Source organism: Eumetopias jubatus, unplaced genomic scaffold (genome assembly GCF_037043125.1).
Source record: "Eumetopias jubatus isolate StellerSeaLion01/CBP00866 unplaced genomic scaffold, mEumJub1_p1.0 scaffold_8, whole genome shotgun sequence".
Lineage (NCBI taxonomy): Eukaryota > Metazoa > Chordata > Mammalia > Carnivora > Otariidae > Eumetopias > Eumetopias jubatus.
Genome location: NW_028274814.1, coordinates 114,315,192 through 114,336,928, shown reverse-complemented (window position 1 = coordinate 114,336,928; position 21,737 = coordinate 114,315,192). Strand labels below are relative to the sequence as shown.

General features: G+C 41.7%; 1 long non-coding RNA gene across 2 annotated transcripts in view; it reads left to right on the top strand.

The window, feature by feature from the left end:
- Positions 1-838: 838 nt before the first annotated feature.
- The window catches only part of LOC148163802 (uncharacterized), a 34,922-nt gene continuing 14,023 nt past the window's right edge, over positions 839-21,737 (top strand). The window contains exon 1 of one of the 2 annotated variants that reach the window (XR_015768730.1): positions 839-1,068. This is a non-coding gene — a long non-coding RNA (uncharacterized LOC148163802). Of the gene's footprint in view, positions 1,069-19,665; positions 19,791-21,737 lie in introns of those variants that run through there. The other variant, XR_015768731.1, reaches the window with a different exon arrangement.

The following is a 21,737-nucleotide window of genomic DNA, read 5'->3' as shown; positions in this document are numbered from 1 at the left end:
ATACTAGGAGTTGGAAAAGCCCATTTTCTTCTTCTCTATCAAATTTTAATACAGAAGAAGTTTCAGGCTGTTTACTTGTATAGATTGCAGTATGAATGTTTTTTTTATTGCTTAGCATTACCATCAAAGCACCAGCACATGGACTGCTCTCTCCTCATGTCTTATGTTGTATTGTTTTCTTATATACATTTTTTATGACTTTGTTGCTGTCAGTGTAATTTTCTCTAAGAGAATGACTACATGTGGTTTTGCTAAAAATTAACAAAATGTAACTTTCCATTTCTCTCATGAGAAATTGATCCAAATCTGATAGTACTTAGGAATGTAGACAATAAGAATTGCTCCTCACTAGCTATTTATCCAGGATCCTTTCACTCACAGTTTCCCACACAGCCACACAATCCTGGAGTACACACACACACCCACACACATTTACCTTGGCCTTTAACAAGTCTACCAAAACAAGGTATTGGTTTTAATTCCTCTTACATGGCAGTACTCCCTTCATGTTCCTTTTTTTTTTTTTTTGATTACTTTCTACTGGATGACTATTAGATGCCCAGCCAGCTGTACACCAGCAACAGAGTGAAAAGATAAACTGCTACTGGTTTCCCACAGAGAAAACCTACTTTATCTCAAGGAGCTGAACTGCCAGGTGGAGTTGAGTAAACTTTGGGGGTTGCAATACAGTTGAGGCACAAAGTTCACCACCAACGTAAAACAACCAACCCAGTTCTGCTTTTTTAATGTGCTCTAAACTGATGGGACAGAGGAATGTAAACAAGGGTGAAGCAACAGCTTCAGGAGGAAAAGGGCTACACTCTATTGACAACTAATGTGTGAACTGCTTTTTTAGCATTTTCATGTGCAGAATATAATTTTATTGGCCTTCAGAGTTTGCTGGGAAATCAAGGCTGGAAAGGGAAAAACTATGTGGAAACTAGAAGAGAGGAATTGTTTATTGCCTGCCAGGTCAACTGATTCATGGACTTACGGAGTTAGAAAGACCTTTTTGAGAGCAACAAGTTCAACCGTCTTGCTTTCTTAGGAAAGGAACCCAAAACTCAGGTAAATTAAATGGCATGAAGCTGTATGGTTTAATGCAAAGTTTAAGGACTTTGGGTTCAAGTCTCTAACTTTGTCAAGTAGATATCCTCATGTATATGTTATAGGTTGTTATGGGGGGATTAAACGAGAGAGAGCTTTGTTTGAGTTTGTCATGTGTTAATGAGTTACCTTCCCTCCTTTGACCAGAAGGGAGCAGACATCATTTCTCAGTTTGTTGCTTCACCTTTGTTCATGTTATCTTAGTGTTTGGAGGACAGGATTCCCGAAATCCCCAAATGAATGAACTCAAACCTCTTTTTGGATAGTTGTTTCCAACGCACTACCAACAGCTTTCATCAGAGCTGCTAATAGTTAACCAAAGGGAGTGACTAGATGGAAAGTTTTCCAGCCTCTCCGGAGCATACCTTGCCAAAAACCACATGAGAGGCAGCCAAAGTCAGGACGAGAGGGGAAAGCCAGGGGCCTGCAAAACACACATGCGCGATTGAAAGTCTTGGCTCCGAGACAGATGGAGCTGTGAGACACCAGAGCTCTTTCTTCATTTGTGTATTTACAGATTCGGGGTCTCATTTAGGATCCAAGTTCAGGGGACCGACCAGACCACAGCTCAGGGCTTCCTCAGTGGTGTTTACTTCCTCAGTAAATTCGTTAGCCACTTTCTGCAGCCTTATCTGAATCACAGTCTCTATTTTAACACCTTGACCCCACTGCAGGGTTGTGCACAGTGGGTTTTAGAAGGGAATAGGGACGCATGGAGTGGGGAGCAGTGGTGTTTGGACATAAAGAACATCGCTGCTCTGGTGCTCTGATGCTTGGTGTTTTGTCATCAAGGCTGGAGATAAGAGAATGCTTAAATTAGTTATGAGAATAGAAGAAGAAGCTAGCAACCCCTACCTTCTCCCTAAAACACTAGTGAAGAAATGATTTGTTGGGTGCCAGTGGTGGGCTGCACAATGAAGGATTTTTCTGAGGCCTGTTCACTTTGGCTGTCCAGTTCCATGGATCAGTTCAGATCAGGTGGAGTTTCTATGTCACCGGAAACTGCCCCTTTCTCAAGAAGGACGGGAATCTTGCCCCGTGATGTTGTCAGAGTAAGGCCAGATAATTTTTCTCACCCAGTTTCAGAACAAGAGGTCAACATGCTCTAGGACACCACCCCAAAGCTATCAAACACTTAGAGGTTGTCATGGCCACCAACAAATCCCCAGGGTGTAGAACCGTGCAGGAATTGTGCAGGGCTTCCTTGTGGAACCAATGAGCACCGGAAGTGGCTAATTAGGAAGACAGTTGCCCTTGATTTAGATGACTCATGCCAACATTAGCTTGTTGGGCAATATTGATTTATTTATGGTACCCTGTTAAATTCCATCTTTTAGTTGCAGACACTAAAGTAAACAGACCAGGATCATTAAAGAAGCAAATGAGATGATTGATTTCATTTGAATTTTTCAGATGTTCTGTTCTACAGTTATAGAGGAGTCAGTTGGGCTCTTTTTTGGATGAAAATAAAGATATTAATATCTCCATTGTAAGGTTGTTATGAGGATTAATAAGTCAAACATGCTTAGGACAGTGCCTGTCAATAATGAGTTTTCAATAAATATTCTATTATTTATTATTATTAATATTATTATGCTTTGAGCTTGCTGTTGAAATACCTTTTCTTTTTTGTAATTTTTCATCTATGCAGTATATATATATATGTAATTTTGCATAAATACATACATGTTATCTCACACAGGTATTTATCTGTTATTTAAAGTCTTATTTTTTCCTTCATGTTTACCATGAACTTCCCTTTCCTTTCCCCTTCACATTCCCTTCTACAGCCCTCTGCACCATGTAGCATGGGAGAGGTTTGGCGATGGTCCATCTTAGGAACATTGCATCATGCACATTTTCTGTGTCTTACTATTATTTTTTCACTTAGAGTGTAACTGTATAGGAATCTTTCAAAAGTGGCCTTTCAGCTGTAAGTCATTTTTTGGAATGGCTGCATGATAATCAGCCTTTCAGCTGTAACTCATTTTTTGGAATGGCTGCATGTGAGTGAGCTGTCATCTATGTAAACGTTCTCACTGATCCTCACTTACTTTGATCCCTGCTCCCTTTTCCTTTTCCTGCTACTATAAACACTGACATTAAGTGTCCTTTGACACATGCCATGGTGCACTGGTGATCTGAGAGGTGTCAAGGCGATTGCCGCATTAAATGGCACATATATGTTTAATTTCTGTGTGTGTTTGCTGCTAAATGGCTTGTCATAGCAGTTTTAACAGTTGGATTTTTCTCAGCACTATGTGAGCACCCATTTCATGGTAACCCAGTAACCGAATAGAGGTTACTGATCATTGCAATTTTTGCTAGTCTGATGGGCATAAAAAGAGACACTATTGTTACTTTAATTTGCATTTCCCTGAGTATGATTTATTGTGAACATATTTTCATTTGCTTATTGGTCATTTGGGTTTGCTCCTCTGTGATTTGCCTATTCTAATTCTTTATTCATATTTCCATGAGTTCATTTGTTTATCTTTGTTGATTTGTAAAAAGAAACAAAAAAAATGATTGTTATCTATAGTACAAATATTTTGGAACCTATAATTTGTCTACTGAACTTGTTATGGAATCTTTCTTTTGCCAAAAAAAAGTTTTAAATTCGTATATGATAATGTCTGTTTTTTCTTTATAGCTTCTCCATCTGATCAAGAAATGCTTAGGTCAGGAAAGTCTCCTTCAATCTACAGATTGTACATATACATGCATATAATAAGCTGGATTTTCTTGAAAGTATTTACTTTTTTTACAGTTATTTTTAATCCAAAAGGCATTTATATTTGTAGCTGCTGTAAGATTGGGGTTCAATTTTTTATTTTATTTTATTTTATTTTTTTAAAGATTTTATTTATTTATTTGAGAGAGAGAGAGAATGAGAGATAGAAAGCATGAGAGGGAAGAGGGTCAGAGGGAGAAGCAGACTCCCTGCTGAGCAGGAAGCCCGATGTGGGACTCGATCCCCGGACTCCAAGATCATGACCTGAGCCAAAGGCAGTCGCTTAACCAACTGAGCCACCCTGGCGCCCCAGGGTTCAATTTTTAAAAAAAAAATTCAATGAATAACTGTGCCATAATCAGTTAAATACATATATGAATGTGTGTGCACACCTATATCCATATATGTATGTGTGTGTGTGTGTGTGTGTGTGTGTATATCTCCACATATATGTTTGTGGATATATCCATATATGTATAGGTGTATATGGTGTATGTATATATACACACATACACATATGTATTACACACATATGTATACGCATCCATATATATTTACATATATCCCCACATATATATGTATATATACATGGAGTCATATGTATGTGTACATATAATAATTAACTGGGTAGTTTCACTGACTTCTACTATGACCTGAAGGCCCCATCAACCATTGGATTCAGGAATCAAGGAGAAATCTGAGTTAACTGCAGAAGACAAGAAAGCTATGTTCAAGCCCACATTGATCCCAAGCCCTCCCTTTAAAATATTTTGATCCTGTGACACCATAACCCACCCTCTCTTCTCAAAATAAACCACTCTGTTCTCGTGGGTGTTTCTCTTGTACTAGTTATCACTATTACTATTACAGAAGTTTCTTCATGTCCAGGTAGACTGGAAAGCTTCCACACAATGCCTATTGACTTTTTCTATGGGAGGTAGTCAGAGAAGCAGCACGTACCAAGTTGGTTGTCAGAGAGGATAGGAAAGAGTTAATATTTCCATCTCTCTTTTTTCCTTAATTTCTTTCACTCAGATATCCTGTTTTGGCACCTGAGATCTAATGTTACTTATAGGTACTTTAAAACTTAAATATCAGTTGTGGAGATTCACTAGCAACAATTATGATAGAAAATTTCAGAGTTAACATCTCTAAGCACTTCAGAAAAGCACAATTAGAAACAATTCCTAATAATCCAGACTCATTCCAACTTGAATTATATTTAGAGTCGTGGGGAAAAAAGCAAGACAGTTTAATGATTTAATCTAAAATGTGACATGCGATCACGATTCCCCTTTATCCTAGGACAATGTCTCAGACTGGTAAGTGACTAAAGAGCCATGGTTCTTTATGGGCTTTCCCTTGGGTGACCTTTACAAAAAGGCTAAGGTAACAACCTAAGTCAGTTCATTTCCCCTTTCCTCACTGGCTCTAAAAGAGGTATTGGAGAAGTCTCATTTCTACAAATCAAGTCCTGACTCAATGCCAAAAATTTTTAAGGAACATAATTTTATATGTAGATTGCCTAACCCAAGAAGCTTTATAGTTTCTAGAAAATTTTTCTTTCTTTCTTTTTCTTTCTTTCTTTCTTTCTTTCTTTCTTTCTTTCTTTCTTTCTTTCTTTCTTTCTTTTTCTTTCTGTGTTTTTCCTTTATATATATTTTATTACATAAAGCATATTCTCTCCCTCTTTCCTATACTTAGATAAGAAAATAGATTTGCTTCTCATCATCACAGAAACTTACAGAATCGTAAGATCTTAGAATTGTAAGGGACATTATAAATCAGCCAACTTTAGAAATCAGCTTCTTTAAACTCTTGTGAAATGCTTCTTTTTTTTTTTCCCTTTTAAAGCTGCCAGTTGATTTTAAGGGAAGGCAAAATTCTGTGAATGCCTGAACTCTGTTTCACGTCCTCCTTCTGTCTTCCTCTGAACTTTATTTAAATGGCTTTGCCTGGAGGGCTTTCCAGGGGTGGGGTTTTGTACTTGAACACGTGTGAGAATCCACTTGTGCCCCTGCATTCTTGGAGGAGGTGATTTCGGAGGGGATTTTTGTTTCATGGACGGAGGGGGTGTGAGTGCACTTTTTTTTTTTTTTTCTACTCAGCACAGCTGGTAGTTCCCTACTGACTGGTGTTTGTTTTGAAGTCATGTGGCAAAGGGGGTTTCTGCCAATGTGTACTCATTACACATTCAAATATGACACTCTGACGCCCATTCACAGGATAACTTCAGTGCTGTTATTCAATTTTCCTGCCAGAAATGGAAAGTTTATTCCCAGAGTGAAAGTTGCTTTCTTTGCAAATGCAGGTTTCATGCTCAATAGGCATGTTTTAGAATTGTTGCTTGTTTAACCCTAAATTCATTTCATTATTCAATTTTTCCATTTTTTAAGATGACTGCTTGGCTGAATATACCTGAAATATTTCTTAATCAGAATTACATTTGTTAAAGAATACTTTCATGGAACAAGGCTCAAGACAACTTCATACATTACTGTCTTAATATAAATTGAAATGTTTTTATTCCTATTTGGGGTCCCTACCCTTGCAGAGGTAACACATCTCTGCAATATTGTATGTGGATAAGGACACTTGACTTGCTTTGGTCAATGAACTGAGGATGACAGTTTCTATCAGGGGCTTCTAGAGCCAGTGTGGGGTCCACCACTCTTGCTTTTCACTCTGTTGTATGAGTGGCTAATTTCCAGGTAGAGGCAGCTTTGTCAGCTGGGTCCTGCCGGACACACAAAGTAGATCAAAGCCATAGCTGCCACGGAATGTGGGTCAGAAGTCAAGCTTGATTTTGGTGAGCCCCTGAGATCTGAAGGCCATTTGTTACTGCAGCCTAACCTAACTCATCCTGACCAATGCCGATGGCATACTGGAAGGAGCAGACAGAACTTAATTTCAAATCTTGGTTCTGCCATTAAGTAGACACGGAAACTTGGACGCTTCTAAAGTACTTGTGATCTTTACAACCTGAAACTCAGTTTCCTTGGGAATGGGTACAATCACCATCACCTTCTAGATCTCATAAGCTTGTATGAGGCTAAAATGGCAGCATTTATGTTACAGTACACTGAACAGGATCCTGCCCTAAACAAAGGTAAGGCGCTGTTCCAATTGGATTTTCCCTCTTTTAGTGAGTTGTGTGAACCAATCTTTGCCTCTTTCCAAATTTCTAATAAATAAACGTCTTGAAGTGTATCATCCTCATAAAGTTTGATAAGCAGTCGAATGCAGATACTCACATACCCTTGTCTGAGAATGGCACTTGGACCACTCTTTGTAAGCATCCAGCTTGGAGAAGGACACACGTGGAGCAGTGCCCAGGCATGTGGACACTAGCCCGGCCAGGCCAACCAGCCTGATTATCTTTCCTGAGCCATGAGCATGTCATGTTCTGGCCAAACTGCTTTCACTTTTTGACAGAATGTTGTCAAAGTTTGGGATCCCTATTATATCATGTATTTTATTAGGAAGACTTAGATGGTGGGAAGAACATTAGCTTTCAAATCATAGAGACCTGGGACATGGTAGTCACTCAACAAATATTTATTGATTCAGTAGATGAATCAGCTCAAATCTCACCAATAATTCTAGCTGTGTGACCTTTGTGCAAGATATGTAGCCTCTCTGGGCTTCAGTTTGAACACTTGCCACACACAAAACAATAATCTCTACCTCATAGGGCTTTTTAAAAAAGGATGAATGAAGTGGAAGATGTAAATCTCTCAGAGCGCTTAGTAAAGATTTCATAAGTGTGGAAGTTTAGTTTATGAGCTACATTATGTTCTGGAATGGGTAGCCAGCTTATAGAGAAAGAAAAAGAGTGGGCTTTTGAGCTTGTTTGCAAGATTCTATTCCGGATGCCTCCAGATTCCTTCTGAACAATATCAATTAGCATTTTGATAAGCCCACATTTTCTTTGCCAACAGAAGGAATATCATATGAGCGCACCTGTGGCAGGCATTTAAAATGCTTTTGACACACAAAAGCTTCAGGGGCTGTGCCTTGGAAAACCTTCCCTAACAAAAGGAACGGCAACACCTCCCTCCCACTGCCGGATTTCTGGATTGCTTTTCCATCTCCTTTCAACTGGACTGCCTCTACCACCCTGGGTCAGTCCCTGCCTCTTTAATATCCTCGCAAATCCTTGAAAGGCCTGCTTGCAGATATTTCTTAACATCACACTTAGGCATTTATACCAGCCACAATAAGGGACATGACAATGTTTTAAATGATCTTCATCAACAAAGGGAGATAGGAAAGAGCCTGTGATAATACCTGGTGCTTTGCTAGGTGTTTCTCATTCATATAATCCTTGTGAGGTGAGTGGCATTGCTTAATTTTTACAATAGTAATTTTAAAACAAGGATACTCAGATAAAAAAGGTTCAGGAATTTGCCCAAAGTCACATCTCCAGTAAACGCTATAGCTGGAACTTGAACGCTTAACTCACACTTCCCTGCCTCACCCATCACTGGCTGTTTACTACCTCAGTGCGTGATGCCACAAAAAAGTCAACAGCTCAGCCTGGAGAGATCCTTTGGAGCCAGGAGTCCTGATTCTCCCACTGATCATGCCATTTACTAATTATGTGGCCTTGGGCAGGTTACTTATCATCTCTGAACCTGGAGTGCTTCATTAGTACCAGGAGATAAATTGCCCCTTTCAGGCAGTATTGGTGAGAGGACTAGAGACTGTGTGAATAGAATGAGTGCCTGGCATAGACGAGCCACTCAGTCTGTAAAAGTACTCGTGTTATTATTATTACCCTGAATAAACAGTCCCCAAATAGGATGAATAACTCCACAAAGCTGTACTTGGTAAGTGTCAAATGGGTGATACAGATAGCATGCAGCCTTGGAAGGAGGTGCTGGGAGGATGGTTTCTTGCTTGAATAACTGGGACAAGATGGAAGCCCAGACAGAGTCACTGCAGAGGCCACGATGGTGGGGATTGGGCCTGCTTTTCTTTCTCTCGGCCTTGTCTTTCTACGACTGAGGACAATGGGCTTGAGCACAAAGCAGCGCTCAATGAAGTGTGTTGAATGAACACCAGTTGGCCCCCTGAAGGGGCATGATGGACACTGGAGGGAACATAGAAGGTGATTGAAAAAGGTGGGGTGGCCAGAAAACTTACAGGACTTGCTGGAATGGATGGAACTGGGCTGAACTGGAAGGAAGTAAAATGATAGGGCTGGAGAGGAAGCGGTGGGCTAGGTAACTTAGGAGGTCACAGCAAATGGGAGTTTCCAAGACAGCGTGGCATGTGGTATCTATTGCCGCAGAGTTTGGAGAAAGGGTGAAGTCAACAGTCAGGCAATGAAGAGACCACTGGTTGTCCTTAGAAGATAATTCTGTACTGACTTATCTGGTTGCTCTGAGGATTAAATGAGATATTACATGCAAAGAGCTTGGCATTCAGTCCATTAGTAATTATTAGTATCAAATTATTATTTATCACTTTGTGGCATTTTGGTGAGTGATAAAAGCAGAAGTCATGATGTGGGGGTAGGAACAACAGACCAGAGAGACGGTGGACACAGATATTTAGAAAGAACCTGTAAGTACGGAGCACTGCCCAGCCCCTCCAGCAACAGCAATGACACTTCCTTCTACTGCTTCTCGGAACACTGACACATCCCTCAAGGGCCTTATTACCAGATGTGGTGTTAGCATTTGCATCACGGTATAGTATCACTAGCCATTTTTATAAGCTGATCTTGGGGACCCCTTCCTGGGACGTCTCCCGAACCCAGTCAGTTCCCAAATGCCATCCTGGGGAATCAAGGGGGAGCAGAGCTCAGGGCCCAGCTTCTGTCCAAACAGGACTGAGTTACCTAAAGCGACCATTTAAATTCTATGATCAATCTGAGATGACGAGATTGGGCTAAAACTTACTTTGGCTTTTTCCCTTTTTCCAGCCGCGTGGGGTCTTGTGAGAGGAGCAGAGAAGTTGGAGACTAAATAAAGAGCAGTTTTAGAACAAATGTTCTCCACATAGCTGAGTATTGCCTTAGCAATTTTATGACCCACTATGCGAGCACTTAAATAACTATAACACAAGGTAGAAAGTGATAAACACAGAGTACATAAGTGCTGTGGGAATTTGGAGGAATTATTTCAGCTAATTTGGGAAAGGCTTTGTGAAAGAGATAGAGCTGGAGCTGTTTTTCTCTCCAACACCGGACTTTGAAAAATTTCAAGCATACAGAAAAGTGGAAAGAATCATACAATGAACAGCCATATACCCTTCAATAAGATTCAACTTTCAGCAATAACTTGGTAGATTTGTTTTCCCTCTATGTATGAGAATCCATGCATACATGTATACGTGTATATGCAATATACATAGTATATGATTTTGAGAACCGTTCAAGAGTAAGTTACAAATATCATGACACTCCATTCCTAAATACTTCAGGGTGCGTCTCTTAAGAATCAAGGCCTCCATAAGCATAACCTCCTATCACTGAAGAAAATGAGGACTAGTGAGTGAGCTGGGGATTGGAGGAAAGGTGGGGTTTGGGTTTTTGATGACCAGTGACAGGGTCCCTTGGACAGAGGTCACAGGTGAGTCCAAGCCCGGATGCAGCGACATATGTTAATCCCTTCATTGGATGGAGAAACTGCTTCTAGATCAGAGAGCTGCCACAAAGGCAGATGGGGAAGACCTGGGACCAGAAGCCACATTTTTGATCCCTGTTGCATTTCTCCCCACCACACTCCTCTTCCTGGCATGGCGCTAAATTGAAAACACGACACTCTTGTTTTCTACACAGGGGTACCTTTAAATCAGTCTCAGTTAGAAAAGCTTCTTGGATGGCACCCTTCTGTGTGGGTTTCCAAGGTGTTGCCAGTCGGAATCCTGCCAGTTCTCCTGGAAGATCAAGGTTTAAACAGGTGGAGAAACAGAAATAGGGATGACTGGCTGCACAGTAAGTCAGGAAAAAAGCAGAGGGTAACGTCCCAGATTCCCAGGGAATGGCAGTGCCGTGGCCCTTGCTTAACCCACCTTTATGGCTCGAGTGCTCTTTCCCCTCCTCTTGCCTCTCAGAGCAGAAGGAGAAGAGCCGGTAGCTACCGAGAGATTAGTGGGCTGTGGATCAGGACACTGAGTGCCGTCTTGCTTCCCCTTCTGATTATCAGTGTGACTTTAGGCAGGGGTTCTCAGTCAGGGGTGATTTTGTCTCTCAGGGAATGTTTGGCTATGTCTGGAGACATTTTTAGTTGTCAGAGCTGTGAGGATATTCGCGGCGTCTAGTTCGAAGGGGCTAGGGATGCCCTGAAATATGCTGCAATGCTCAGGACAGCCCCCCCAACAAGAAGATTACTCAGTCCCAAATGTCAGTAGTGCTGAAGTGAAGACCCTCTGTTTTTGAAAATCACTCATTTTCTTCAGGCCTTAATATCTTCACTTTGAAGGGGACATTTGGGCTAGCTCAGTGGCTCTCGATCTTGAAAGTGCTTTTTTTTTTTAAGATTTTATTTTTTTGACACACAGACAAAGAGAGAGAGCAAGCACAAGTAGGGGGAGTGGCGGAGGGAGAGGGAGAAGAAGACTGCCCTCTGAGCAGGGAGACAGACATGGGGCTCAATCCCAGGACCCTGAGATCATGACCTGAGCTGAAGGCAGATGCTTAACCAACTGAGCCACCCAGGTGCCCCACGATCTTGAAAGTGTTTAAGAATTCCCTGAGATGCTTGTTCAATAAGGCAGTTTTCTGGCCCCATCTTTAGAGACGCCATACTTGGGCCACAGGGCACATCTTGAGAAATGCAGCACTGGTCAGTTTCTAAGATCTTTCTCGGCCGTCCCATTTTCCAATTCTAAAAATGTGGACGAGCAACAAATGTACTTAGCGTTCCTGCCTGAGCACAGGATAAATATGGAAATAGGAAATTGGAATCCTCCTTAAGATCTCCTCACACACACATATGCCTCCACGCCCACAGGCCACACAGAGCGGTCAGTGTGGCTGTGGAGAGACTTGAGGTCTGCTCCTTTTGTTCTTTCTCAGAAGCCCATGAGCCTACCCATACCTGGTGTAGATAATATTGTAGACCTGTGGCAGGCCCAGTTTTTCTGGAACAAGTGATGAGACAGAACAGCAGGAGACAACACACACTTCTTCAAATATGAACATTGGCTCTCCAAGCATCTTCTGTTCAACAGAGGCTCTTTGTAGCATAGGCTACCCCTGGCATTTTCAGTTATGTAGGAACTAGTTTAGAGTACCATGGGGGAAGGCATAGATGTGTTTGTTTGTTTATTGTGGGGTTTGAATCATAGGTTATTCTAGGGAAAGGGCAGGGTTGGGTGTGTTGCTACTGTTGGCAAAGCATGACTCCAAGTATCCTCACAGCTGCCGATTCCTGTACTTCTATGTGTCAGAGGCTTCTGTGACATCATTTAGTTCTCCAATTACAAGGAAGAAATTACTGTTGTCTTTTCTCAGATGAGGAGACTAAGGTTCACTGGCATTTGGTAACTTGCCCACGATCCCACTGTGAGTGAGTGGCAGAGTCCATTGATCAACCTAGGACTGTTTGATTCCAAAGCTCATCCTCTGTCTGTATTGCTTACTACTTCCTGGAGGACTAAAGATGACCCGGAAGGGCAGAGACAGGGGAGGTAGGAGGCTGGCAGAGGCAAACACCTTGCATGAGGCCTGTCCCCAAGCACCTCCTCTGCATGTTCCTGGGCTTGAGTTTTCTTGGAATTTATGTACTGACACTGGAGTAAGATGCAGTGCTTATTTATGTCATCATTCTTTGAGGATCCAGACTTTTTTTAAAAAAATATTTTAAATATAGATGCACTTATTTTTCTAAGGCCTAACATTAGAACTACTGATTTAAAACACCTGGGAGTAGGGTTTGGGTGGTTTGGTTTGGTTTGGCCTATCAGTATCAAAACTTTCACCAGTGGGATCACTAGTCTTTGTTTTGGCTAAGCTCTTTTCTCCAGAAGGCCTCATTTCCAATGCAACCATGCTAGCAAGAAGCAGCGTCCCACTGAGCCATTACAGGTACTGACACACTGCTGGGGGTAAGTATCGGATAATGTCTTGAGAGAAAGAAACCCACAATAGGTAAGAATGGATGTGAAGATACATTCGGGAGGAATCTATCTATCTTACCCAAAGCATGGTGTTGAGACAGAGGCTGGGTAGGTTCTTCAGTGGGAGGTACAAGGTAATTCTTTTGTTGCCCTTGGTACTGAGAAATTAGGAAATGGATTTTAGAAAAACAAAGGTAAATACTAATGGGGTTGATTAGAGGGAGGTGTCAAAGATGAATTTCTGTTACTTCTTTTTTTAAGATTTTATTTATTTATTTGAGAGAGGGTGAGGGAGACCACACAAGCAAGGGCAGAGAGAGAGGGAGAAGCAGACTCCCCGGGTGGACAGAGAGCCTGATGCGGGGCTCGATCCCAGGATCCTGGGATCATGACCTGAGCCGAAGTCCACCCAGGAGCCACAATTTCTGTTATTTTATTAAAGCAAGTTGATGGTAAAGACGCTACAAGGCGTTTTAAATGTATTTAATGCAAAAATTATAATGATTATATTGACAGTTTATTGGATGCGCTTAAAAAAAGGAATGAAAATTACAACCTATAACATGATTTTGCCACGAATAGAACATAGTTTTGCCACATGTTTTCTCATTGGAATGATCATCCTCTTTGCAAAGTTGCTGTAGCACACTTTTCAGTTAAAACAATAAGTGCTGGGTCTTTGTTATTTTCCTCCTAATCATCTAGAATCTTTTAAATGATAGTTCATCTCTGTCTTGAGAGATGGCACTTTGCTCCTATCTCTATAGTAGCATTTACCATGCATTTTGCAATTTATCCGCTATGCATTTGCCTCAACGTGCAGGAAGAAGTACCTAAGGAGCCCAAACTGGGTACCATTCATTTTTGTAGACCAACTTGCTGGCATGGAGGAAGCATTCAACACATGTATCAAATGAAAAAAAAAAAAAAGAATATATTTTCTTTCCAGTATAATCCAAGTCTTGCTTTGGTAGGCTCTCATTGACCCTGAACTTATTAGAAGTAGAAATAAAAATATTTTCTGTGTGTATAGGAAGGGGATACTATTGATCTGCTGTCACTTTGAAATCACAACATGAAGTGGGTGATTTACCAGGAGCAGTTATGGATCAGGAGAGGTCAAACCCCACATTTCACCCAGGTTTATCATAGTCAACCATATTTCAGACTGGTACCTTGTACTGTTTTTACTGTTACTAGATTTTTAACTTTCATTTCCCTCTTTATTTTTGAGTATAAAGACAAAATGTGTTTACTGTAGAAAATAGAACATACAGGCATGTGTCAGTTAGGGTTCTTTGGTCATAAGTATCAGAGACCACCGAGAGCTAATTTAGCCAAGAAAAAAAAATATTGAAGGGATGTGAGGAAGCTTCCAGAATGGACAAGAGGCCAGAGAATCAGTTTAGAAATAGAACAAGCAGGGCAGCTCTAGGAATTAATGTAGGGGGAAATTGATTCCCTAGTTCTGGTGCCACTATAGGATTGAATGGGATCTGACATTTTTCTCTCCCAGTGTAACTCAGCTAAAAAGTTTTATTGGCTCATCTTGGCCAATATGCAAGGTTCTTGGCTTATACCGGCCAGGTGGGCAAAAGGATCTGGCTGAGGAAACTTCATTATTTTCCCATCAAGATACACACATAAAAACAAAAAACAAAAACAAAAACAAAACAAAAAAAAACCCCACCACCAACAACAAAAAAAACGACACACATGAAGAAGAGGTGATCTTCCAAAAAGAAATCAGGGGCACCAGTGGAGTGCAGGAATGAATGCTCGTAGAGAAAAAAAGACAATTATTTCAACCATAATCATGCTGCCACATGAAGATAGCAGTTGGCCTTTTATGTTTCCTTTCCAGACTTTATTCTAATCATAATGATAAGATTAGGATCTTACTATATATAGTTTCATGTTTCACTTTTCCCCACGCTATTAACCATATTTCTAAAGCATCTTTTCTAATCGTGGCATCGAATTTCATCTTTTGGCCATTTCACAATATAGTGAACTACTCTCTAGAAAGACATTTTGGCTGTTCGGCTTTCTGCTGCTGTAACACAATGACAAAGGGACGTGGAGGAACAATATGGGCTTTGATGTCTGGGAGAATTGAATTTAGATTCCAGCTTTACCATTCCCTAGTCAGATGCTCTTAGGTAAACTGTAAAACCTTTGAGTCCCCATTTCCTTATTACAGTACCTTACAAATTTGGACATGCCGAGTTTGAAGAGATTGTGGGCTACCCAAGTATATGTAGTGGGGGTAAGAGCTATAGACTGGAGGTGTAGATTTTTTAAAAATCTATTTTAGAGAAGTATTTGAAGTCCGAGGAGGAGATGAAATCAGCCAGAAAGAGAGGGTAGAGAGTGAGAAAGGCAGGGACCCCAGGATTCAAAGTGACCGGGCATACTCCAATTTAGTGGGAGGGGGAGGGAGAGTGCCAAAGCCACGTGATAAAGAGCAGAAGTTGACAGGAGGAAAGAAGGAGCATGAAAATAGTGTGGAGGAGCCCAGGAAATTGTCTTAAGAAGAGAACAGAGAGGGAATGGTCAGAGAGTCCCAGCAGAAAGAAGAGATGGTTGGGGATCAAGAATTGAAGAAGGGGAGGCAGGGGAGGTGGCAGCGAGGGTCACTAAGGCAAAGGCTGGTTTGGCAAGCAGGAGCTGGACCCGTTTCCACTGAGCAGAGAGTCAGAAGCTAGAGAAGGTTATGCAATAATTATAGAGTGTTTGTATAAAAAAAAAACACATTTCTATCAACAAGGAAGAGGAAAGAATGGAAAAATGCAAGAGGAGATCAAGGGAGGACTCCCTTTTTCAGTGGTCTAAGAGACTTCAAGGTTCTAGGCTGATGGAAAGAAGACAATCAAGAGGGAGAGGTTTTAGGCCCAGGAAAGAAGCAGAATTCACTCATTTATGTATTTCTTCACTCATGTATTTATTCACCTAATTAGAATAGAGTGCCCGCTACACACTGAGATCCATTTCATGCACTGTCGGAACAGCAAGGATCAAGGCGGGGTAGGCCACTGCTTTCAGTGGGGGTGTATTCTGCTAGGAGAAACAGACAGTTAACCATGATGAAAACCCGATAGCAACACCATGGAAGTAACTCAGGAAGAAGATATTAGAGGGCAAAAAAATATATGCAGAGCATCAAAATAGATCTACTGCTTTGTATTGAGTGGCTGCTTTAGATCAGATGTTCAGACGTGAGGCTAAGGAGGTGATATATAATTTAATAATAATTTAATTTAACATTTAAAGAAGAGCTTTGCATATCCAGGGAACAAGGGCAATAAAGGGAAGAGAGGGAAATGTGATCAGGAAGGAAGGCACAGCCTAGACATTGAAGAGCATTGTTGGCCATAGTTTTATTACTTTTTTTTTTTTTAAAGATTTACTTATTTGAGAGAGAGAGAGAGAGAGAGCGCATGGGCACACATGGGGGTGGGGGGCAGAGGAAGAGGGAGAGGGAGATAATCCCAAGCAGACTCACAGCTGAGCTGCTGAGCCTGATGCTGGGCTTGATCTCAAGACCCTGAGATCATGACCTGAGCCGAAACCAAGAGCTGGATACTTAACCAACTGGGCCACGCAGGCACCCTGGCCACAGTTTTATTCTAAGTGGGACTAGAAGCCACTGGAAGGGAGTAATATGACTATATTCATATCTCAAAAAGGATCTTTCTGTCTGTGGTGAGAACATAGTTTAAGAGGAAGGAGTAGAGGATGGGAGCCTGTTAAGAAGTTATTGCTGTCATCAAAATAAGAGGTGGTATGGCTTGGGCTATGATGGAGATGACAGGAAGTGGTTGGAATAAGACCATATATCAGAGTAGAGTCAAGGGACATGCTGATGGATCAGACATAGAGAAGTAGTGTAGGAGGAAAAAGAGAATTCAAGAAGGGCTTATGGCGGGAGTACTTGAGTGGAGAGTGGATGATTTTTATTGAGATGGGGAAGACTGGGAGCTACGTGCAAATCAAATCAGCTATATGTCAATAAAGCTGAAATTTAAAAAAAAATGAGTTCTGGACATGATAAGGAGATGATCGATGGGGAAATTATTTGGAGGAACATTCATTGCCTGCCCTCCCTCTAGCTCAGTGATTGCAGTTTCCAGGTTACTGAAAGGATGTAAAAACAATTTGGAGTCCCCACTTTTTGGCGGCTCTCACTGTCCTCTGTGCACCTTTGCCCATCCTTCTGCTCCCTGGCTCAATAATCTGACTTCTGACCCACCTGCCTGGTTCTGGAAAGCTGTATATCCTTTTTCTGGTTTATTATTCAGCTTGCCCTCTGAATCTCTGCTCTGCATACTTCCATGATCTCGGCATTAGCCTCAGCTTCAAGATACTCTGTCAGATAGTACCATGATTTCCTCACCGTGTTTTACCATTCCACAGAACTAGAGCCAAAGGACCTTTGCTATGCAGCATCTCCTGCTCCCCAACCTATGGGAAGAGAAAGCAACTCTTTGTAATCCGTTAAACTACTAGGTAAATTCAGCCAATAGTTTACATATTCTGTTATTGTTCTTTTTTTTTTTTTTTTTTTTTGAGAGAGAGAGAGAGGGGAGGGGCAGAAGGAGAGGGAGAGAGAGCATCTTAAGCAGGCTCCATGTCCAGCGTGTGAGCCGGAGGCAGGGCTCAATCTCACAACCCTGAGATCATGACCTGAGCTGAAATCAAGAGTTGGAAGCTTAGCCAACTGAGCCACCCAGGAGCCCCTGTTATTGTTATTCTTAAGAAAATTCTACTTTGTTACAAGTACCAGTTGAAACCAATTTCTTGTTAGGATTCTTAAAAAGTCTCTGAATGTCTGAATGTAGGTGTTTATTAAACTGGGAGGCTGACCCCACTGTATTCTAAGCCACCATCTTCTGTTATTTGAACTTCTGAAAAATCTCCTAACTGGTCTTTGTGCATCCAACTCATTCTCCACAATATTGCTGGGGTAATTTCTACAACCTAAACTTGATCCCAGCAGTCTCCTGCTTGCAAGGCTGTAGTGGTTTTCCATTATTTTTAGGATAAAGCCTGTTAATCCTTGACAGAGATATTGGAGATCGACAAATGGCCCATGTGTGTCCTACATTTTCCAGCATCTCTTGTAGTTAGTTGGGTCTTTGTGACAAGTTCTGGACAGCGGTGGATGAACATGTCTCTTTTGGGCCAGAGTATTTAGGAGCCACTGCCGTATATGCTCTTCACCACTTGGAGTGACCCTGAAAGCCACATGTTGGGATGGTAACATCAAGAGATAGTGGGATCCCTGGTGTCTGAATTACTCCATGGAGAACTGGAGAACTGCCCTGGAATGTCATCTGAACTGCACTGGAATTTACTTGACAGAGAGATAAATCTTTGTTGATTAAGCCCCTGAGTGTTAGGGTTCTATTTCTACAGCACAGCCTAGCCTACTGGGTTGGTGCACATGGCGAACGTAGTCCCGCAAGCTCTAACTCCAGTCCATCTCTCAGCTTGTTCAACTCTCCGGGCAGGTGGAGCAGCTTTCACTTCCTCCGAGGTACCATGCCTCCTCCTGCCTTTGGTTGTTTCCCAGTTGCAAGGTAATTTCTGCCTTTCCCCCCTCCTCCTTCCAACACATGAAGTTTGGTTAAATCTTACTCACCCTTCAAGTCACAGGCTTACCACCACTTCCTTAGGGAAGCCCCCCCCACCCCCAGTTTCCCTTCATCTTGCTCTTTACACATCGTTTCAATTACTTGTATTTAAATAAATCTGCCAGCACTGCTAGACTCTACGCTTGGCCTGTCCTTTTTTTTTTTTTTAAAGATTTTATTTATTTATTTGAGAGAGAGAATGAGAGATAGAGAGCACGAGAGGGAAGAGGGTCAGAGGGAGAAGCAGACTCCCCGCTGAGCAGGGAGCCTGATGCGGGACTCGATCCCGGGACTCCGGGATCATGACCTGAGCCGAAGGCAGTCGCTTAACCAACTGAGCCACCCAGGCACGCCTTGGCCTGTCCTTCTTAGGGACTCATCACTGGTCCCTACACAGTGTTTGGCTTTCTAGTAAGTGCTCTACAAATATTTGTTGAATGATGGAATGGTTGATTGAACGAATCAGCAGAAGATAAATAAAGGTGAATGAGATGAAGATTACAAAGGAAAAAAAAGGAAGATGTGGTAACACACAGGATTCAGCTTGGGCAGAAACTAGGCTTGGCATTGGTGGGACTTTCTGTGAAGCCATGTAAAATACCCATTCTAACCGAAATTTCTCCTCCATCCTCTGTGATACCACCTGAATTTATTTGGGTATAAAGGAAATCTTTCCTCATCAGGAATCTCTGACCCTTTTCTGTTGCATGTGGGGTAAGGTTCAAATACCTCAGCATGGTGTTTGAGTCAATTACAGACTGGCCCCTACTTTTCCTCATCTCCCCCTGCCTCCACCATCCATCCGCGTGCACACTCTGCTTCAATCAAAGCAAATGCCTCATCCTCTCTGAAATACGTGTGAAGCTCCCCCCTTGCCACCTAGCCAACTCTTACTTGTATTTTAAGACTCAGCTTAAATGTTGCCTCCTCTGTAGAGACAGTTTTAAATCCCCTAGTCTTAGACACTCAGCATTTTGGACTTTGATAATGCTGTATCTTGATGTAGCATTTAGGGCACAATTGTTTATTTCTATGTGTGTCACTCTCACTTAGAGGGGAGATCCTGAGTAGGGACTGTGTAACTCACTCATTTTTTATTTCCTATTACAGTGCCTAGCCAAAGGGGAAGCCCTGTGGATGCTTAGCCAGTGAATGAATGAACAAAAGAACAGAAACAAAGCTGGAATATTGCAGTGGATGCGATTTCTAGTTTCACTCTTTGTTTTAAAATATTGTCTTGAGTGAGTACACAGGGATGGGAGTGGAGGTTGCACAGGGGAAAAATAGCTTCTTTCAAAAGTCTATTTTCCACTTTTACAATTTCTCTTAGGACCAAGTAGTTTTCAAAGTGCAACATAATATGGACGGCATGTTTCAGACTCCATGGGTATTTATGAATTTATTAATTGGTAGCCAAATCTTTATCCAGAGTGTACACACCTTTGATTTTTGATGAATAGAAAATAGCTTTTTCTAATTACCTCAAAATTAATGTTCTGCATACATTTAAAATTCTGAGCTTTCCTTTGAAAAATTTCTTTCTTTTGTGGCACACGTAGACTTCACATTTTTTCTATGTTGGGACTGGGGGGGGTTGATTTGCTTTCTCTTTTCTTGTAATTCTAAGTGTTTTTTGAGTTGCTATCTTTTTAAAAATTTTTTTACAATCATTCAGCCTTGAGCCCTGGAAAATCCCATTTCCTCTTCCCTGTCGAGGATATTACTGTGAAAAGTTATTAGCTCTTGACAACTCTCCAAGACTGTGTCACTGGCCCAGGACACTAGACCGATAAAAAAATCCACATACCCTAGTGATTGACTAGTTAAGAACATATTGAAATGCTTGCCTAAACACCTAGCACTGGGTCCCATTTGCTGGTATCTCATACCCTTATCGACCGACATCTGAACTACTTCTCCCCTCCCCCCTCCCCCCATAGGAGCTGGGAAGGGTTTGAAAAGCAGCTGCTTTGGAGCATCGGAGCAGACTGTCTAGGAGTAAATAATGCTTCAAAGCCCACCACGTATAGCTCAGGATCTCCAGTCAGGGGAAGGGACCTGAGGATTTTTGAAGGAGAGAGATTCATACTCCTTTCAGATTGGTCTAGGGATTCAGGAAGATCACAACAAAGTAAGACATAAAGATGTCAGTAGGCGTGGAGGTGGCTGGTTTCAGTTATGCGTGGTCTGGAGCTGTCAAACCTGACATATACCACTTTAACCTGGCTAAAAGATTCCTAAAATCATCTCTAGGACTGTCAAAAACAAGGTTTGTGTCTGTGCACGCGTGTGTGTGTGCGTGCGCGTGAACACGTGGGTTTGTACATATGCATTCTCATCCTGTGGGGACAATTGTGTTTTGGCTCACAGGTATAAAGTCCTGTTTTCCTCTCTCAGGTGACCGTGAGTTTTGTCATACTCAGCAGGCCTTTTGTCTAATGCATTGACACTTTAATGAAAAACAAAAGGTACATTCATCAAAAGAGACAAGATTACTGGAATCATAAATGGAGAACATCAGGGAAGCTAGCAACAATAATAATAATAAATTGTGGCTATTGTCCACAGAAACTTGCTTTTCTAAGGCACTTTTGATAATTACCTGTCAATGTTTCAGTTTCCACGCCCGCTCCTTGAATTGATGGAGTCTATTTATATCAAATAAAATTCTTGTATTTTCCTCTTGAAGTGCATTCCATTCCCAGACATGACTAGGGCAGAAGTTATTTTATTTTTCCAAAAGGAGAAAGTGGCCTTGTTGAGTTTGACACATGTAAGCAGTGCTTTCTGCTTGAAGGCAAGCCAAACAAAGAGACAAATAAACATCAGCCTTAGTCGGGAGGCAAAAGGAGAGAACTCTAGCCTGGATGGTTTGGGGGCAAGTTGTGTCCCGTCCCCAGCAGAGTGGCACTCGGCTCTCTCTCTGAGCTTGTCCCGCTCCAGTGATGTCTAACTCCTTGTCTCTTGTCAGGTGGTGTGTGGAAGCTTAAATGCAAAGTCAGCACAAGGAACAACAGGGGGGCCCAGAAGAATGGAGCCCATAAAAATCTGTTAGGCATGTAGGAACTTCAGGGATAATAGTTTGTCTTTATTTAAAGAATGTCTTAATATGAGGGACTGAATTTAATAAAACCACATGCATTTAGGGATGCCTGGGTGGCTCAGTTGGTTTAGCGTCTGCCTTCGGC